Consider the following 18,573-nt stretch of genomic DNA (forward strand, 5'->3'; position numbering starts at 1 on the left):
TCAGATCAGCTAAAACACTCAGTTTATTTAGATCCAGGTTAAAGACCCACCTGTTCTCTCAATTAAATTGTTTTTATTTTAAAGTCCAACTCTGTACCATTTCTTTAAGCTTGAATTTTTAAACTTGATCATGTTTAATAGTTTTTATCCAATGTTCTTTCTTTTTCCTTTCTCTTGTTTTTAATGTTAAATTATGCTTTTTATTTTCTGATGTTTCAGTGTTTCTGTAAAGCATTTGAATCATGTCATTTTCGAATTGTGCTATACAAATAAACTTACTTTGCCATAATACTTTTTTTTCATTAAAAAAATACCTGCAAACACCCAAGAATTTATGCTACCTCCAGTAGAGCCTTTGACTCCACTCAGTTGCAGGCGGGCACAATAGCAATGTGGGATTACAGACCTAAACCTCATTATCTGTCTCCATTGTATCCTGTCCATAATTCAATCAATTGACTCACATTTTGTCCAGTCAGATGCTTTCAGTCATGCAGCTGTGGAGGTCACTGTCTGTACTTGTGTGTTAACTTATTTTCATTGGGAGTCTGCTCATGTCCCTGTTACACTCCTCTGTGTGCACCACTGTTAACATGAGTGTGTGTGTCTCTACTTCCTGGGCTTTATTAGTTGTGTGTGACAGCGTCTGTGTAGACTGTATGCAGGTGGTTAGAGTTAACCAGAAAAATATGTTTACACTAAGTAATCAAGTCCAGCCAATACAATAACAGCCAATGGAATTATATTGCTATGTGTTAATGTTTTTCTAAAATGTACACCTTCATTCATAACATGACCGAGTCCAGCACTGGCACCCTTGAATGTTATTGCATGATTTTGAAAACACATTTTATAGTTATTAAACAGCAAAACATTTAGTTAAAGATGCAAAATAAAACTAAATAAAATCAGCACCATTTTGAAGGGTCTTGAGTTACTTCTCTAAACAAAGTCAAAAACTAATTAGAATCACCCATGCTTAATTTTCAGTATTCACATGGCCTGAGTTAATCAATGAGCGATTGTTTTATTTTATCTAAAAAAGGGCCGATTGTGTCCATTGTTTGTGTTACAACAGTGGGGAAAAGAGAGCTATTTAAGAAGATCAAAAAAGCTGCAGTAAAGAAAAGTAAAAGCTATACAAGGTACAAACCAAACAGTTATGTTACAAAGAGGTTTACATAATCAAACTGTTAAGATGCTTCCTGGAAAGTCAATGGGAGAAATCTATGATAGTTGATGAAGAGTATTGAAAGAGGAGAAAACGGGTAAGACGGGTAAGGTTCAGGATGACAGAACAATCCTGGCAAGACTGGCAATTTTAACCGAAGGGGAACAGCACGAAAAAAAGTCAAGCCAAGAATAAAGTTTGACAAGTGTAATCCTTCCAGAACAAAGTTTATATGGACACAAAAGCAAAATAAAGCTCTTTGGAAAGTGAATTCATCAGGTTGTCTCTGCCTGTTAGAAAAAAGAAAAAAAAAACATGAAAGAACAACACAACACAGCGGATGTGCTACCATGCTGTGGGGCTGCTTTGCTGCATCTAATAGAGAAGGTACTGAATGAATATTTTGCTGGGGGGGGGGGGGGGGGGGGAAGTGACCTTTTTCAAGTCTGCCAGTAATTATTATTGACCTAAATCCAAATTATTATGCCTATGGTAGACTTTGTGACTCATTTTCCCAAGGAATCCACTTTTTTTCTTCATATATAGATGTTTATATAAATCACTCTATATTTTGATTAATTCATTTACTGTGAATTCACTGTGTATTCATTTTTATAACCTTCCACTTTCATACAGGGAATCAGCATGTCCAAGGAGTCTTGTTATATAACCAGGTCCTCATCTCCCCACCATATTACCAACAGCCCACTCGTATCTTGTTTATTTAGTACAGAACTACTAAACGGATATATTGTATGTGATTCTACATTTACATTTACAGACTACTGCTTTTTTTTTTTTTTTTTTTTGTGTTTGTGTGCCCGCACTTGCAGGATTGTCCTGTGGTGGTCCTCCTCCATGTGTTGTTAGGTTTTTATCCCAAGATACTTGTTCCTACAGTGACCTAGGATGCAAAAACCTTTTGAAGAAAAAAAAAAATGTCCATAGGTCTAAAACAGGGGTGTCAAACTCCGGTCCTCAAGGACCGGTATCCTGCAGGTTTTCATTGTTTTCCTGATCTAACACACCTGACTGAAATTAATGGGTTATTGTGAAGAAGTTGACAAGAAGCTGTTGGATCCATTTGATTTTATTTATGTGTGTTGGAGCAAGGAAACAACAAAAACCTGCAGGATACCGGTCTTCGAGGACTGGAGTTTGACACCCCTGCTCTAAAATAATCCATTTTTAGGTGTTTGCAAAAAAAAATGGTGCACTGACCTTAACCCCTATTATTAGTAGAATTCTGAATCATACCAGAGGCAGAAGTTAGCTCTGTTATGATGGAATGAATTAGAAATAACAAGAAGTTGGAGTACAGGATAATACTGTTAAAAGGATCCAACTGGGACTGGATAACAGCAGCCAAGCTCCTAACGTCATCAGTGAAGAGGTAAAATGTTTTTTTTGTTTTTTTTGTGGAAGCTCAGATTTTTTTTATTGTATGTTTCGAGAAATTGGAGGTCCTCCTTTTTGCAAACATACACTATACAAGCAGGGTTAATTCATAGATTTTCTTCACAGGGGTGGCAACTAACACAAGAAATATATGCTGACTACTGCAGGGGTGTCTAATGCCGGTCTTCGAGGGCCGCTATCCTGCAGGGTTTGTTTCCCTTCTCCAACGTACCTGACTCCAATCAAATGGATCCCACAGTTTCTTGTCAACTTTTTCACAATGGCCAATTGATTTCAGTCAGGTGTGTTGGAGCACAGGAACAACTAAAACCAGCAGGACAACCTCAATTGAAGTTTAACACCTGTGGTTTACCGCATTGATATCTTTGCTCTATCACACATAAATATGATGCATATATTATTTACTGCAATTGTACAGCTTTTGTACACAATGATTTCCTTTGAATGTTCAATAAGTATTTGTCTACAAATATGTAAATTTGATTTAACACCTTTCAGTATTTTTTACCAGTTTTGATTTTGTTTAATTTTATATCCTTTTTATTGTTATATAGCTGTCAGCTGATTGTTAGATAACTGATGCAAGAATAGTTTTCAATTTTTTTAGTAACTGAATTTAGAGGAAGTGCAAATATGTAAGCTAGCCAATCAGACACTGGAAAAAAATGTCTACAAAGGAAATTGAGTATATATTTTCCACCCAATAAAGAGAATATTAAAACTTTAATACAAAAATATCATCCTGCTATTTTGACTTAATACATTGTGAATTAACAGCACGGCCTGACTACAAAGGCAGTACTGTGTTAGCATCAGTAACAGAAGTTGCAGAACATGATGTGGTGTTTGATCACAAGAAGCCTTTGGCAGCGTGAGATGCTGTGCACAGAGAGGAAAACTGAGAGCATTGATTTCATTGTTGAGGAGCAAGGACTGAGTGTGATGTGGTGTGTGTGTGTGTGTGTGTGTCTGTCTGAATTGTGTGGAACATAAAACTGTAGAGGCCCATTCAGACCATCTTTTCTCTGTCCTTCCATCAGGAGATAGCAGAGACATTGAACTGAGGCAACAAAAGCAGATTTCCATCAGACAGAGTCTCTGAGAGAGAACGCCATTGTGTTGAAAGGGCCTTAATGGAAGCTCAGCTTTGAGCTGTATTCACACTAACTGTACTCTGGGGTCAGCAGAAGCACAAATGTGTACACTCACTTTTCCCATATACTACCAAAAACACCTTGTTCGTCTCCTCTTAAGTTGTTGCTCTTATTTTTATAATGTTTTAAAAGTGAAAGAGGAGTTTGTGCCAAAATAGTTGCTTTGCAGCAAAGCACTTAAAACACTTTGTGCTCATCTCAGACTAGAATCATATGTATGACAGGGTTTTCTTTTTTAATATATAAACAGTATAGTCACATACTTTTAGTGATAAAGCGGCATCTTAGCAATGATGGACTGACCTGAATCAACCCACACATAAAGAGAAAAAAGTAAACTGAGATAAAAATCAAAAGCATATTTTCAAATGAAGATTGAGTGGCAATTGTATTATATTGATATATTTTATAATACTCTATCATTATTTTGCCCATACCACATAAAAGGCTAAGAATCCTCATTGAAACTTTATGCTCTGAACAGAACACAGACAAAGCAAAGATCTAAAATGAAACCTTTTTTAAAATTGCATACAAAAAGTAGACTGTTGTCCACACTTGATTTACTCCTGAGAAAAAAAATGGGCTGTTATATTTTGTGTTGCTGCTATAGACATGCAAAGAGGTAAAGTTTTTTGTTTGGGTTGAGGCTTGGTTTGAAAAGATCACTGTTTTTGAAATGGTTGGGCTACATGACGTGCATACATCTCCCTTTCAGTGCTTGCTTTCTTCTTCGCTTTATACCCTAATATGATGTAAGCCTCTAATTAAAGCCACAGAAATCAGAAAAGATTAAAGCTCTATGGACTTAAGCACATGCCACATACAGAAGGTATAATAAAAACAGTTGTTTATCTCATAGCTAGCTAACAAAATATTAATGCTGTGACCAAACTACTCAGGTGCTAATGTTCTTCTGCAGTTTTGGCAGTACTGAGGTTCTAACGACATGTGGACAAGATTTCCAGTAGGCCACGTGTGGACCGGTTCCAGATTTGTAATCTGACAATTTTGGAAAGTATATATGCACTAATCTCGATTTTCACAAATACAAGACACTTAAAAAGTTTGATCACAAGGTTTTAAGTCTTAATATAGGAGCAAAGAACTATTCCAATGTAAAGATGAAATGAATACTGGCATCCACACCAGAGAGCACAGTCACACTTCATCTGTGAGAGCCCGGCTGTTCTTTAATGCGGCAGCCAGTCCAATTGTGTGTACATGAAAATGCTTGTCAGTCCCGTCTGTGCAGCTAGAGGTGACTTTCTAGATGTTTCTAGGCCTTAAACAGAAGAGGATTGAGTTGAAATGTTTTTGTCAAGTTTCTGTTACACTGGTACTATAATTTCACACCTTGTTGTTAATATTGCAAATGTAAATGACAAATGCAAGAGGGCAAAAATATTCACCACTAAACAGGCACTTTCTTACAGTTTCTCCTGCACTTTTGACAGGCTGTTTCTCTCTCTAGCCTTAAAGGGGTCATGCTGGTCCTTTAAGACAGCGCTGTAAGCAGCACTATGTGTCTGCACATTGACAAAGTCTTGCAATCTTTTTTCTTTTTTGTAACATTTATTCTGTTAATATCAGAATAACATTGGCAATTAAATAATCTGTCATGCACAGTGAATCATCTGTTTTTGAAATCCTGCTGGCTTTTCCCACCTAAATACATCAGTCTGTATCTCCCTCTCATCTGTGTTGTCCTCCTCTATATTACTTATAAAAAGCAAACAGCCCTCCCATGGATTAACCACTGACTGACTCCAAAAGTTTAAGGCAGACTTCCTTGTTATGAGACATTTCAAATCTTTGTAACATACATGTAGATACACTTACACAAGTACACGGTCCAAAGGTCTTCCAGAAGAAGTGTATACAAGTAATATCAAGTGTTGTCCCCTAATCACATCTCTCAATATTCCCCTAGAAAAGACTACACAACGACTGTTCACAAATCTGATTGGTGTTATTTGTAAGTCAGCCTAAATCTTGGAGAAGCTACACACAAAAAATGGAACACAGCTTACTAATCCATTTGTAAGGCAATAGGCAGGCAAACAGGCAGGGAAGAGCTTGCCAAGTGTTATAATCACAACTAAAGATGATGAGCCCACTCCCGTCCTCTACACTCTACAGCACTGTGTGTATGTGCATGCATATCTGTGTGTGTGTGTCTGCATGCACATTTGCATGTTTGTCCTACATTGCCTCCCTTTACAAACTGTGACAAGAGAGGAAGAAAATGAATCGGTATCAAGTGGATAATCTACAAAAGTACACTAGAAGCTTTTCCACCTTATGCAAGTCCCCCGCTCATTCATCTGCAGATACCACGCAATCTCTGAAAACAACAACAAGCTGGCAATATGAGTTTTGAAAAGGCAGTAATTGTAAGCAGGTTGGGGAATAAATTAGAATGATGACAAAATACAGAGATAAATCCAGCTTAAGAGAGATGTACGCCACTGTTTATTTGATTTCAGCTTTTCTCTCTATTCCGCTCTTTCTCCCTCCCTCATTCCTGATCTTTTTTAGTGGGGTGGAAAAAATGGATTTTTGTCACCGAATTGGCCCTGAAATAGCTTATTGTCTAAGACAGCCAGTGTGCGGTTACATTGTCAACATCACATGTGTCTGCGAACACGCTCGCCTGTTTCCATGGGGAGTAATGGCTGTGGAAGTGTGTGTTGGCTCTGCTGGCACAATACACCACTGTGCTCATTGGTTTAGACTGATGTGTGTGTGTGTGTGTGTGTGTGTGTGTGTGTGTTTACAATGTGTGTGTATGTAGTTCTATAGAGTCTCTTGTTGATATTTATAGATGGAAGAATTCTGGTGTGAAGCGGGAGGGCAGGAGGAATTTAGGGAAAAAGAGGGGGATGGTCAGTGAGGAAAGGAAGTAGGAATGAGGAAACGAAGAAAGGAAGGGTGCTACATGCTAGTATTACTTTTGCCACCCTTAGTCTTTTTTTTTCTTTAATTTTCTTGTTACCTATTCTTAATGAAGGGAGAAAAATATAGGTATATTAGTATGTTACTGACAGAAATGAGAGTTTTGATGACTGTGAATAGTTCAGGAAAAAATTAAGAGCAGAGCAATGTTTATAGTTTTGAAAGTTATCCAATATTTGCTCCTTTCCAAGTTGGTCCATTTGACCCTGACACTGTGCCATGTGTTTGGTATCTGATGTTATTAACTTCACATAATTTTTTGCAATTGGTTGGCAGAAAAATTACACCTCTGTCTTTTGTTCTTTTTTTGTCCAGGAGTGAATAAGATCAGTGGACAGAACAGTTTCTGGACATTTTTCCCTTCTGGCTGTTCATCGAGTAACTGGTAAGGCTCTAACTGAATACTAATGTTTGTATACACGGATTGTGTTTTTTACTCCAAAATCACAAAGTGTAATGTTATTATTTGGATATTTTGAAAGTGTTAAGTCCTATACCTAATGGAGTATTTCTTGCCTGTTTAGAACACATTTATACTCATTTACTGACATGCACATGGACAACCAAGCATTAGCTGTTCTTTTTATAGAGTCAACTTGGAAGGCCGCACTGTGATTGTGATCAATAGAGCACAATCTTTATAAGGAGGTTCTGGTGCATAAAAACTTCAAATGAAGTTAGTGGTAAATTGCCAAGTACATATCTAGAGAAAGAGGTGTATGCCATCCAGAGATTTTCACAAGTCCTTTTTTTGCAAGTCTTCTCTCAAGTCAGTTTTAGCTGTATATAGTAATCTGTCATGTGAAGCTTGACGCCTGGTCTGCTTAGAAGATTGCATTGTAATATCCAAGTAATTTAAAATCCATACTCAGCCTTTATCTACTGGCATTTAGTAACAGGACAGATCTTTAGCTTTACCTGACAAATGCTCTCTCATCTGGACATTTTCTTTGCTTTACTGAATTCAGAAAATCTGTACATGGAAATTTATTCATATTAGTAAATATGGTTTTAACTAGAGAAATGACAGCATTCGACAAAGACAGAATATCTGACAGAAATCAGTCCACATACAGTCCAGTCCCAAGTCTACTGAGTGCAAGTCCAAGTCGAGTCTCAAGTTACTGGCAATGAGACTTAAGTGCAACTTGAGTACTAGTCTCAGACTCGAGTCTTCATCCCTGATGCCATAATGACGTTTGCATTACATGGACCCATAAGGTAAAAAATTTTGTTTGTATAGAATTAGTTTGTTGCACTACCACTGGATGATCATAAAGAAATAAAGGAGGGAATCACGATTATTATTATTATTATTTTTTTTTTTCCTTAGAATTAAGATCATGATTCTCTGGCACAATTTTTTTTCTTCACAAAATGTTTACTGCATTGTAATTAATTAAAAAAAAAAAAAAAAGAACACACACACACACACACACAAAAAAACATTTAAACGGTCATTCAAGTAGAGTATCAAAAAGTGTGATCTCCTTAGAATGTAGAGCATGTTTGTCCAAACAGTTTTTTGGAACATTGCTTTGGGAGATGCATAGTCACAGTTCTATCATTGTTTCCTATTTTAAAAGAATGAAAAAAAATAAAAAAGATAGGCAGCTAATTACCTTTCCTTATCATCATATGCACATCAAACATTGAGATTTCCTTAGAACATTGAGCCAATGGCCCTGAACATGGCACTTCAGATTCTTGGCCAGTAACGCAAGTCTGTCAACATGTTGAGGCGTCAGTATCGAACGATGACATTTCACAATGTTCCTTTCTGTACTCAACAGCCGTTCATAAGGTGAGCATGTTGCGGGAGTACACAGGTTTTTGTTTGTGTATTTTGTACGGCTTTATCATGCTGTACTTTGTGGTGACTTTTAAGGTGATTGTAGGGATTTGTGGCATTGCCTTGAGGTGCTGCAACCAAGGCAAAACACTACAATGCAACTCACATTGTCATCGTCCGGCTTAAATCCACAACACTTCCACACTGCTGCCAAATGCAAACCTCTTTTGGGCACGAGTTCGTTTCGGGTGGCTGACTCTCTCCACTACATCTTGGGTTTTCATCACTATCCATTTAAACTTCTTTGCCGCAGACTTTCCTCCACTTTAACTCTCGCTCACTCTTTCCAAACACTCAATTTGCCACAACCACAACAGCCTCATGTATAGTCCATATAAATATATATATGGTCATCAGTGAGGCTGAAATCTTTTTGACACATTCATTATCATACATTTTTACAACTTTGTAAATTGGATCCACTATTCATTTACTCCTCACTCATACCTGGTGATGGTAAGCTACATGTGTAGCCACAGCTGCCCTGGGGCAGACTGATGGAAATGTGGCAGCCAATCCGCACCTACAGCCTCTCTGACCACCACCGAGCATTCATATCTATATGTAGAGGCAAGGGGGGTGAAGTGTCTTGCCCAAGGACATGACGACAGATGACTGGGGGAGTGGGAATCGAACTGCCAACCTTCCAATTATTGGATGACCTGCCCTACCACCTGAGCCTCTGCCGCCCCAAAATAATGAGCATTTTGCAATTAATTTCATTTAAGAGTCACTTGCATCTACAAACCACACTAGTAAGGCTGGTGTGGGTATACAGAAAGGGATGTCTACCTATGAAGATTTAAATCTAAAAAGATATATTTTTACTAGCAGCTGTGCTCAGATATTATGCTTGCCTTATAGGTCTTTTCACAGTCCAAGCCCTAATGTTCTGCAGCATTGTGTGCCTAGGTCTTAGAAACTTTGACAGTTCTTCTAAAAACTTATGTGACTGTTGAATTTCTTTAAATGTTGTAGTGCATCAGTAACAAATTGGCTGGGATGACAAAAAGCAGCAGATAATACTATTAGAGCACAAAGGCCTGGAGTCAGAGGAGGACAGTGAGAACAAGTCCAGATAGAAGACAAATGACAATTGAATAGCGTGATAGTGTCTGCTTGGTCTTATTGTGTGTTTTTGCCTGCGTCTATTTGTGTGTGAAGAGGTCCAGACACTCTGTCAAGGCAGTGTCACTATCACAGATTGCGGCCCGTTTGCTGCCCTGCTGAGATTTAGCTGGCACTGGTTACACTGACCGTGAAGTCTATGGATGTATGAGTGTTTGCTGTGGCCTTGTCAGATCAGCCATGACTCTGCCCACTGTGTGTGTTACAAGCAGGGGTGACCTTTTGCTGTGCATGGCCCTGGGAACTTTTGTGTGTGTCCATGTGTTCGTGTGTCTATCCAAAGCTGGAGGCAGGGAAAGTCCCTGTCTTCACTGTGCCAGGGAGTTGGAGGGGACACCTCATTCATTTGTGTTTGGATAAGTTGGTGTCATTTTAGGAGTTCCCCATCAGAGTGAGAGGAGTTAGCGTCCAAAATCAGTTTCATCATACTTTTTTAACATCTGACTTCACTCTTCTTGCATGCGCCTTCTGTACAATGCTTGAATGGCCATCTAAAATTATTATGATTTTTGATGACAATAGAAATCTGCTTGTTTGTATATCAAATAATTTCCTTCAGGAACTGACATTACATATGATGTGGCTAATTGTTAAACCATGGTAAATTGTTGTATTTATTGTTTTATTGTTTTATCTATTAGATTGAGTTGTACAGCATAGTGCAGTTCAACTTAACATAGTTCTTCTGCGCTTCATTTTTAACAGTTTCCTCTGAAGTGGGGGGGTTTTGCTGTTTACCTGCAGCCTACACAGATGAAAAATCTTTAAATCTATACTCAGGGTTCACAAACATGTTCCTGTTTTCATTAATTGTGAGCTGTCCGCTCAAATGAGATATTAGTGGTTTGTGTGATAAATTGTGTGCCGCACTTTTTAATGTCATCATAATGCAAGTGTTTTTGTGTGATCTCCATTGTTTACACATGCAGAGGTGATGATTCTTTCTAACCAATCAGTGATCTGCAGGGTTGACATGTCACCACATTTTATCATCCTGTTTGATTTGGTAACTCAACTGAAGCAGCACCAAAATAGCATCAGTTATGCTTTGTGGATTTTGTTGTGAATGGATTTGATTATTGTCTCTTTTGGGGGAATTTTTGTTGGGCTTGTCTTGACTTTATTATGTTCTGTATTATGTTGGTAAAATTTGTTGTACTTTTAGTACTTTTCTGTTTATTACTTTTCATTCCATTAGTCATTCGGTTTACTTTGCCAGTTCACCTAGCCAGTTCATGTATTCAGTTATGTCTGTTGTTTTCATGCTGTTTAGTTTGTCTTTTGTATTCAAAAGACAAACTGCTATTTTTCCTTGGACTCTTCATGCAGTTGATTTAGTTGGATTCTTGTTTAAGTCTAGTTTTCTATTCACCAGTGGAGAACTGTACCTTGTATCTTTTCCATGTAATATAAGTGTGCCATTCAATGCGTGGTCAAAGGCTCAACAAGTTCTTAAAGTGTTGCAGCTACTGCTAGTTGCCCTTAATTTTCCTCAACATACTACATTTAATTAGAGATCACAAGTAGCCTGTTAAAAATCACACATTCCCAAGTAAAGTGCACTAATGAAAGCATGCAAAGAAGACGCCACGTAGTTTGAGTTATTAGGGTCTTTCTATGCAGTTAGAAATTAATGATCATTTTAGTTTAGAATATTAAAAATTAGCTAATTATTTCTCTCAGAAATATTTAATGTGTTTTATCATCATCGTCGTCTATCAAATGCAGAAATGATAATGTTTTGTTGCTACCTCAAACAAAAAACAAAAGAGCTTTTTAAAGATTGAAATCATGCATCTCAGAATTACATGATCATGCAGTTTATCAGCTGCCACTGGTTTGTGACAGTGAATAGCACTGCTATAAATTTACCCAAAATGACAAAGGAAGCATTAATGAATTGTTATAAACACATTTATTTTATTGAACACATTTTATCCAGTCTGCATGTGTGCTGTTGCCATGTTTTTAGGGTTTGCGACACTGAACTGAAAACCTTGCTCTACTTAAACTCATAAATGTTTCCTCAACAGTTATCATCCTCCATGAAAAACCACACATCCCTTTGAGGATCTCCCTGCTGTAAATATTCTTTTCTCCATACGTGGTTGTTAATTAGCTGTGTTCCATATCTTGCTGTGTATTTCTTATGCCAAACAGATCCCCTGTCCTCTTTCTCCCAGCACTGTCCAGAGCAGTGTGAGAGCTAATTGGCAGCTCGCTTGCTTGCCGCGACGGTGATCATGCAAATGTATTGGTGCTTACCAATAGCCGGGCCCATCAAAACATTACGACGGCCATTACCCAGAGCTGGGGCTGGTCTAACGAACATATGCTCCTCCACCCGACAATCTCTCCCCCAATTCCTAAACTCTTATTTATGTGTTTAATTTAATGTGCGAGGGAAGAATTTCCGAAATTAAATTTGGTTTTCGTTGGTGCCTCAAGAGAGTGGCAGTGTTATAATAACATGGTAATTTTTTACACGTCTTTATGAGAAATGAGAAAATTAATTCTTTCTGACAAGCTGTAATTATTGGGCTTGGAACAGTTGCAGCTGAACAGTTTGGGCTGTGGTTGTCTGGCAATGAGCTGAAAGAGGGTGGGGGTAGGGTTTGGAGAGAGAATGAAACAACACTGGGATAGAAAGAGAGAGTTCAGTAGTGTAGCCCGAAACGCACAAGCCACAATGGAGAAAAAAAGAGTGTGAGCGGAATGGCAAAAAGATGGACAAAGACAGAAGAGAGGGCAAGAGGTGGCAGAAAGGGGATTGAATGATCTGAGGTTTGAGTAAAGTTGGATTACAGCAGGAAAAGTTTCTTGGAAAAAAAAAAAAAAAGAGGTGAAGAGCGGGAGAAAAAGTTGGGGAAAAGGAATCATAAGAATGAAAGAAGAACAAACTAAAGGTTATAAGGAGTGTATGGGTACAGGGGACATAAGTAAATTAAGTTAGAGAAAGGAAAGGGGATTGCAGGAGAAACATGAGAAGAAGCAAATAAAGGTGGAGAAAATACAGTTGAGGAGAAAAAGCTGAGGACAAGAAGGGTTGGAAGAAAAAGACCAGAGAGAAAACAGTCAAATCTTTAATAAGATTTAATAAAAAAATATTAATATATATATATAATGAGAAGATTTAATAATAAAAAGATAACATAATGGAGCAATAGAAGATTATAACTCCTGTAACCTGCCTGCCTGCTCACTATTCTGCACCCCTTCGGGTTCTCACGATATTTTGGCACCGTCTCGCGGGAACTCGTGCTGCACATGAGTCATATGATTGCATTGTTTTAATCATGTGCTGCAGACTCAGGCAGGCATGGGGGAAGTTCCTTGAAGGGTTGCTACAGGTCTGTAATTGAACTAAAGCTCCTCTTAAACACATCTTCTCTATAACTATCTCCTTACACTTTGTTTAACCTCATTTATAGATTTTTGAGCCAAATCTGTCATCCAAGGTGAGCGGGATGTGCTTTTAATTACCTTGAATTGGTGAGCATTGCTTAATGCTAATTGCTGATCGCTAACCATGGCCTATCCATTCATTTCCTTCAGTCAGCATAAGACTCTAACTAATGCATTTCTAATGATTTGTTCTCCATTGTTTTATGATTGCAAAGAAGGTAACTACCTTGACTATGGTATTGTGAATTCATTTGACTATGGTACTGTGATGAAAGGTATAGTGTCAATGGTGCACTTTGACAATTGTAAATATTTGTTAAGGTCCTTTATTTGATATTTGTGTAATTTACTGGTCCTGTACTCACAAAGGCTGGGGTTTTCTTTGCACCCTTGATGAACTACTACATACTCGGTGGTGAACTGAAGCCCGGGAAGACCAATTCATTCAACGATCCTTTCCTCACCAGTGTGGTAGGAGCTAAACGGCATAGGTCACTGTGCTCATTTAACTCCATCACACAACTTAGTTTTCCAACCAGATACACTCATTCTACATTTATTCACCTCCTGGAAAAAGGGGTGAGATACTGCTGAACTCTGGGGAGGGATTTGGGATCAAGCAAGGATCATGTATGGTGCATTTGCATTTATTGTTTTTGTTTTTCCAAGCTCTTTTTTTTACATTGTTGTATAAACTGCCAATGGTCATGACTGTAAATATTCTGCACTTTCAAACCCATCTTGGGACAGCCAGACAAAAAGTCATGGTGAACTCTCAAGTAACATAAGGATATGACTAATGTATTGCTCTAACAACCATAACTCAGCAACTAACCAAGCAAATGGCTGAGATTCAAAAACAACTTGCCGCTCTCACCAGTGCACAGTCATGAATTTTGTCCAGCCAGACTGTGTACACAAGTGGCCATAATTAAAGACCTAAGACCAGCAAGTTCACAAATTGCCTGCAAAAGAGTCCCTTTCAGCACCTTAGGCTTTTGTTTTCGTTGTGGAGAGGATGACAATACAAGACAACAATATCTGAACCTCTAGATTCAGGTCGTGTCGCGAATCAGCAGAGAAAGTTTAATGAGAGACTGCAACGATGGCTGGCCCAGAATCAGTTTAATAGATCATCGCAGGCAAACTGACTTCACTTCCTATCAAGGGGCAGACCAGAACTGATGTAGACCAGCAATGTCCCATTAAAGAAACTAAACAAAAATTTAAAAAGGTGTCCAGTTGAACTGTTCTAACCAGTCTGCTACAAAGATGTCTGGTTTGCCAACAAGCTTAGTCCGTTCAAAATATACAGCTGAAATTACTATAGCTGTAAAAGATTGTAACTGCCTCTTGGATACCGGATCACAGGTTACCACTATACCTGTTTCTTTTTACAACCAGTACCTGTCAGATCAACCAATCAATCCCTTGGAAAATCTTTTGCAAATTGAAGGTGCAGCTGGGCAGCCTGTTCCATATTTGGGCTAAGTTGAGATAACTACCAAGTTCCACAAAGACTTTCTTGAGTTTGACATTGATGTACCTACTCTTGCCTTTGTTGTCCTCGACATACAGTCTTCGGTACAGTCATCTGTCCTGATAGGGATGACAACAAGGTCCTGACTTTCAGTCAAAACTCATTAATTAACTGTGTGAAGTATGACAGGGTATACACTGTGCTCGTTCACTTGGATTGCCTGTGGATCTTGCTTTTGGCCTACCTGTTGGGCAACCTCAACACAAGTCCCATTCACAATATGTGCAAAATCTCAGATCTTGGTTGCAAGGAAGTTATCAAATTGAATCTCGAATTCAGAACATAAAGTTCGGTATGATCAAAGAGTAACATCTTCAGTTCATGAACCTACTGATAATGTACTCATACGGAATGTGCGCATATGAGGGAAACACAAACTGATGGACAGATAGGAGGATAATGTCAATGTAGTGGTCCAGAAGATTGGTGATCTTTCGGTCTACACAATGGGCCCAGAGGACAACAATGGGCAATTCATTCAGAAGAAAAAATAGAGACCTCCTGTTACCTTGTAGCATTCCTTCCTACAGAGTCAGTGGCCATTCTGATGCTCTCTATTCTGAACTATTGCTTTCAACTAACCTATCTGTGGATAGGAATGGAAGAAAGGAATAGAGAAAAATGCAGAGGGGGATGATGTATGGATTAAGAGTAGAAAAGTATACATCAGTCAAGGACACAGATGGTGAGATATGAAGAGGTGTGGATGATAGAGATGGCGAAGCAGATTTAAGAGGAGACTTGATTAGAGGAGAATGATGTAGGTTGAGATTATAGTCTGAGGAGAGATGGAGTTGAGGAGTCATGAGGAGTGTTACATCAAGTAGAAGTCTCTGTCTTCTTGTCTGATGTCATCAGAGGAGGCTCCTCTCCAGTACCAGCAACTCCTCCTGTGTCAAGGTTACAACACATTAATATTCACAGTCTATAGCTGACTGGCCTCACTCCAGGTCTTCTTAAGCTGTTTCCATCTCACTTACACACATATTCAAAGCACCAGCATCTGCTCACACTTGCAGTGCTGCTTCTTCTTTGCGCCATCAAGTACTGGCACACATTCACACACTCATCCGAGAAGCTCATACACATGCACAACTCCCTCTTCGCTGTCCCATCATGTGCTGAATGTGGAAAATGTTATTGATATTATGCAGCTATGTTGTCGTTTCGCTGTAGATATTCACTAAGGCTGCTTTAAACGCAATCTCAACGGCTGCACTGTGACTCACTGATGACCGACCACTGGTGCAAAAGTGTTTTTACTGAGTTCACTGCCTTTAAAGGAGAACCAGTATTTTCATTCACCCCTTGCATCTGTACATGTCTAAATGCATGCTTGTAAAAAGCACAAGTGCAGGGGTTTTGGAGATCATGATGAGATAAAATCATGTTTAACCACTGTTTAAATTGTAGAAGTGGAGATATCCTTTAACATGATTCAAATGGAAGTTAAAATACATGTGACAATTTCTCTTTTAAATCTGAAGGGATTTCATCAAACTGTGGATTTGTGGACATGTAAAAAGGATGTATGTTAAAGAATACATGTGAAGACTAGGGTGTGAATGTGTACACATTATATGTGAGTGTTCTTCCACAAACCTTTCCTGTTTATTTGCTTAACATGTTCCATTTTGTCCTGTGCCATTAAATGTTTCATTCTAGCAAACGCATGATGGGGACCCCCCAGGGATGGGGCATCTGCCCACCCAACCTCACGTTGAATAATACATGACAGCACAGGACAAAGTGTGTGACTGTGTGTGTGTTTGTGCATTTGAAGGTGTCACTGAGTGAAGTGTCCACTTTGTAGCGTGACTATAATCTCTTTCAGATCTACACGGAAGTATTTTCAGTCTTCATATTTGTGGCCTGTGATGCCGTTCTGTGCGTGCAAATGTTTGTATTCCTCACTGTTACAGTAAGAAACTTCATTAATTTTTTAAAGGGTAAATCAAACATTGTGTAGTTTACCAACAGACAGATAAGTATTGCCAGAAAAGCCACACTTTTCAGTGCCAGAACAAAATCTGCAGCAGCCCATTCTGCTTAATGTAAAATCAAACAAATAAATGTGCAAACAAATAAAATGAAAACATTTGGTCTTGCAAATTGCTTACTGAAATAGCTTCTCCTAAGTGATGCTGGGATATTTTATAAAGAGACATTTGATGTAAACTGTTGCCAAAAATTACTTAAGTTTTTATCTGTCTTTCTACAGATCATAGCCCATCACATAAAAACCAAAGGTTTAAAAGAAATATAGATTTACCTTCTAGCTGCAAGGAGACAAAGTTGGCACTCGTCTTATACTGTGTGTTCATCAGATAGTATAGTTGGCTTTTGCACATTAGCTCATCAGGAGACCCCACTATTCTATTTTTCAGGGTTCAGAGAAGTTGCAATCTGTAATATTCTAACATGTTGCTGCAGCAGCAGTGAGTGGGTAACTAGCAGACAGGGAAGATTCCTCCAATCCAGGTGTATCATGGTCATTGAGGAAAGCAGACTCACAGGTTCAGTTTAAAACATTTGGTTTATCATATATTATTTGAATTGAATTAAATTATACTTATTTAATCCTGAAAACAAACTTATGTTGTTGCAGTATAAATAAGCAAATAAGTCTCTAGACATCATAAACATAGGACTATTACTGCAGCCAAGAATAACCTCCTGTACTGTTATTCCACCCACTGAAGTTAAAGAAGCCTCTGACTGATTAATCTCCAGTTGTGTGAGGTTATTCATTAATGTGCATCAGTTACAGTAGCTCTAAGGCAGTCAGTAGCTCAGCACAGGGCCAGCCTCCTTTATAAATTTGTACAGTTTCTTTTCAATGCTGTCTTGCAGGTTTTCATCACACAAAACAACTACAGACACTTAAATCTTAATACATAAGTTTAGCGATCTTGAGCATACTAACAGGGTAATTTGCCTTAACAGGGTTCTAACACCTGTGCCAATGTTGGCTAGAAAAGAAAAAAAACACCCTCTCTGTTTAAGTTTAAGCTCCACTTCCGTGAATCACTTGTATTTTCACTTGTTTTAGTCAGCTTAATATTTGTTGGGAAACTTAAATTGATCTTTTAGTACAATTTTTCAGTGCCAATATTGTAATCTTCAGCGTTCAACTTGTCAGTCTAAGCACACACATACACACTGACATGATGAAAAGGACAAGTTGCTGTTATCCTCTTTGTGATTAACAACCCTAAATCTGTGGCCAGTGTTGCTTGTTTCACTAATATTTTTCTTTAAAGTGATCATGACACGATTTTGACATTTTTTGCCATGTTTTATAAGCCAAAAAGTCATTCCCAATGATCTATATAAGAGTTACATGAATGCCTGCACAAAGTTGTTATAACTGTGAAACCACTGACATTCGGGAAAATTTGACCGGACTGTGGCGTCGTGCACCAACTGAGGAAGAAGGTGGAAATGACGTCAGGGTGGGAACGCCTGCTAGCTCTGTTGACAGGAAGCCCAGCAGCTTTGTAGCAGATGGACCAGCCATTGGAGCGGTGTTTTTTTCAACGTTGGATATTCATGTGAAAACAACCTTGTTTGATTTATAAATGCACAGAACCACTTATTTCATCATGTTCTTGTATTGCAAAATTACATGAAGTCTAATTTGTGTCATGTGAGGTGAGAACAAATTTCTTGTTTATATGATTTACTCAGGTGTTTGCAGCATGCAACCTAAAGTGTTTAAGGTGGACACAACCATCTAGATTTTCTCCACTGAATTGTTTTTTGTTTTCTTCTAATTATTTTTTTTATTTATTACAAGAGATGTTTTACACAATGAAGGGGATAAAATGAGATCAAATGTCAGTCTGGCTTTTACAAGAGGGAAAACTATATGAGCTCCTTGAAGGTCTCCAAAAAGTCTCGGATAACACGGTGTTGTGATGGTCGCTGGAGTCGGTCATTGAGG

At 38.3% G+C, this 18,573-nt stretch overlaps 1 protein-coding gene across 9 annotated transcripts in view; it reads left to right on the plus strand.

Moving 5' to 3' along the window:
- sox5 (SRY-box transcription factor 5) overlaps window positions 1–18,573 on the plus strand; it is a 285,484-nt gene that overhangs the window by 104,185 nt on the left and 162,726 nt on the right. For all 9 annotated transcript variants that reach the window (XM_041977282.1, XM_041977289.1, XM_041977279.1 and 6 more), the window contains one exon: window positions 7,018–7,087. The gene's annotated coding sequence lies outside the window, so the exon portion shown is untranslated. The remainder of the gene's footprint in view (window positions 1–7,017; window positions 7,088–18,573) is intronic.

This window comes from Melanotaenia boesemani, chromosome 23 (genome assembly GCF_017639745.1).
Source record: "Melanotaenia boesemani isolate fMelBoe1 chromosome 23, fMelBoe1.pri, whole genome shotgun sequence".
Taxonomy (NCBI): domain Eukaryota; kingdom Metazoa; phylum Chordata; class Actinopteri; order Atheriniformes; family Melanotaeniidae; genus Melanotaenia; species Melanotaenia boesemani.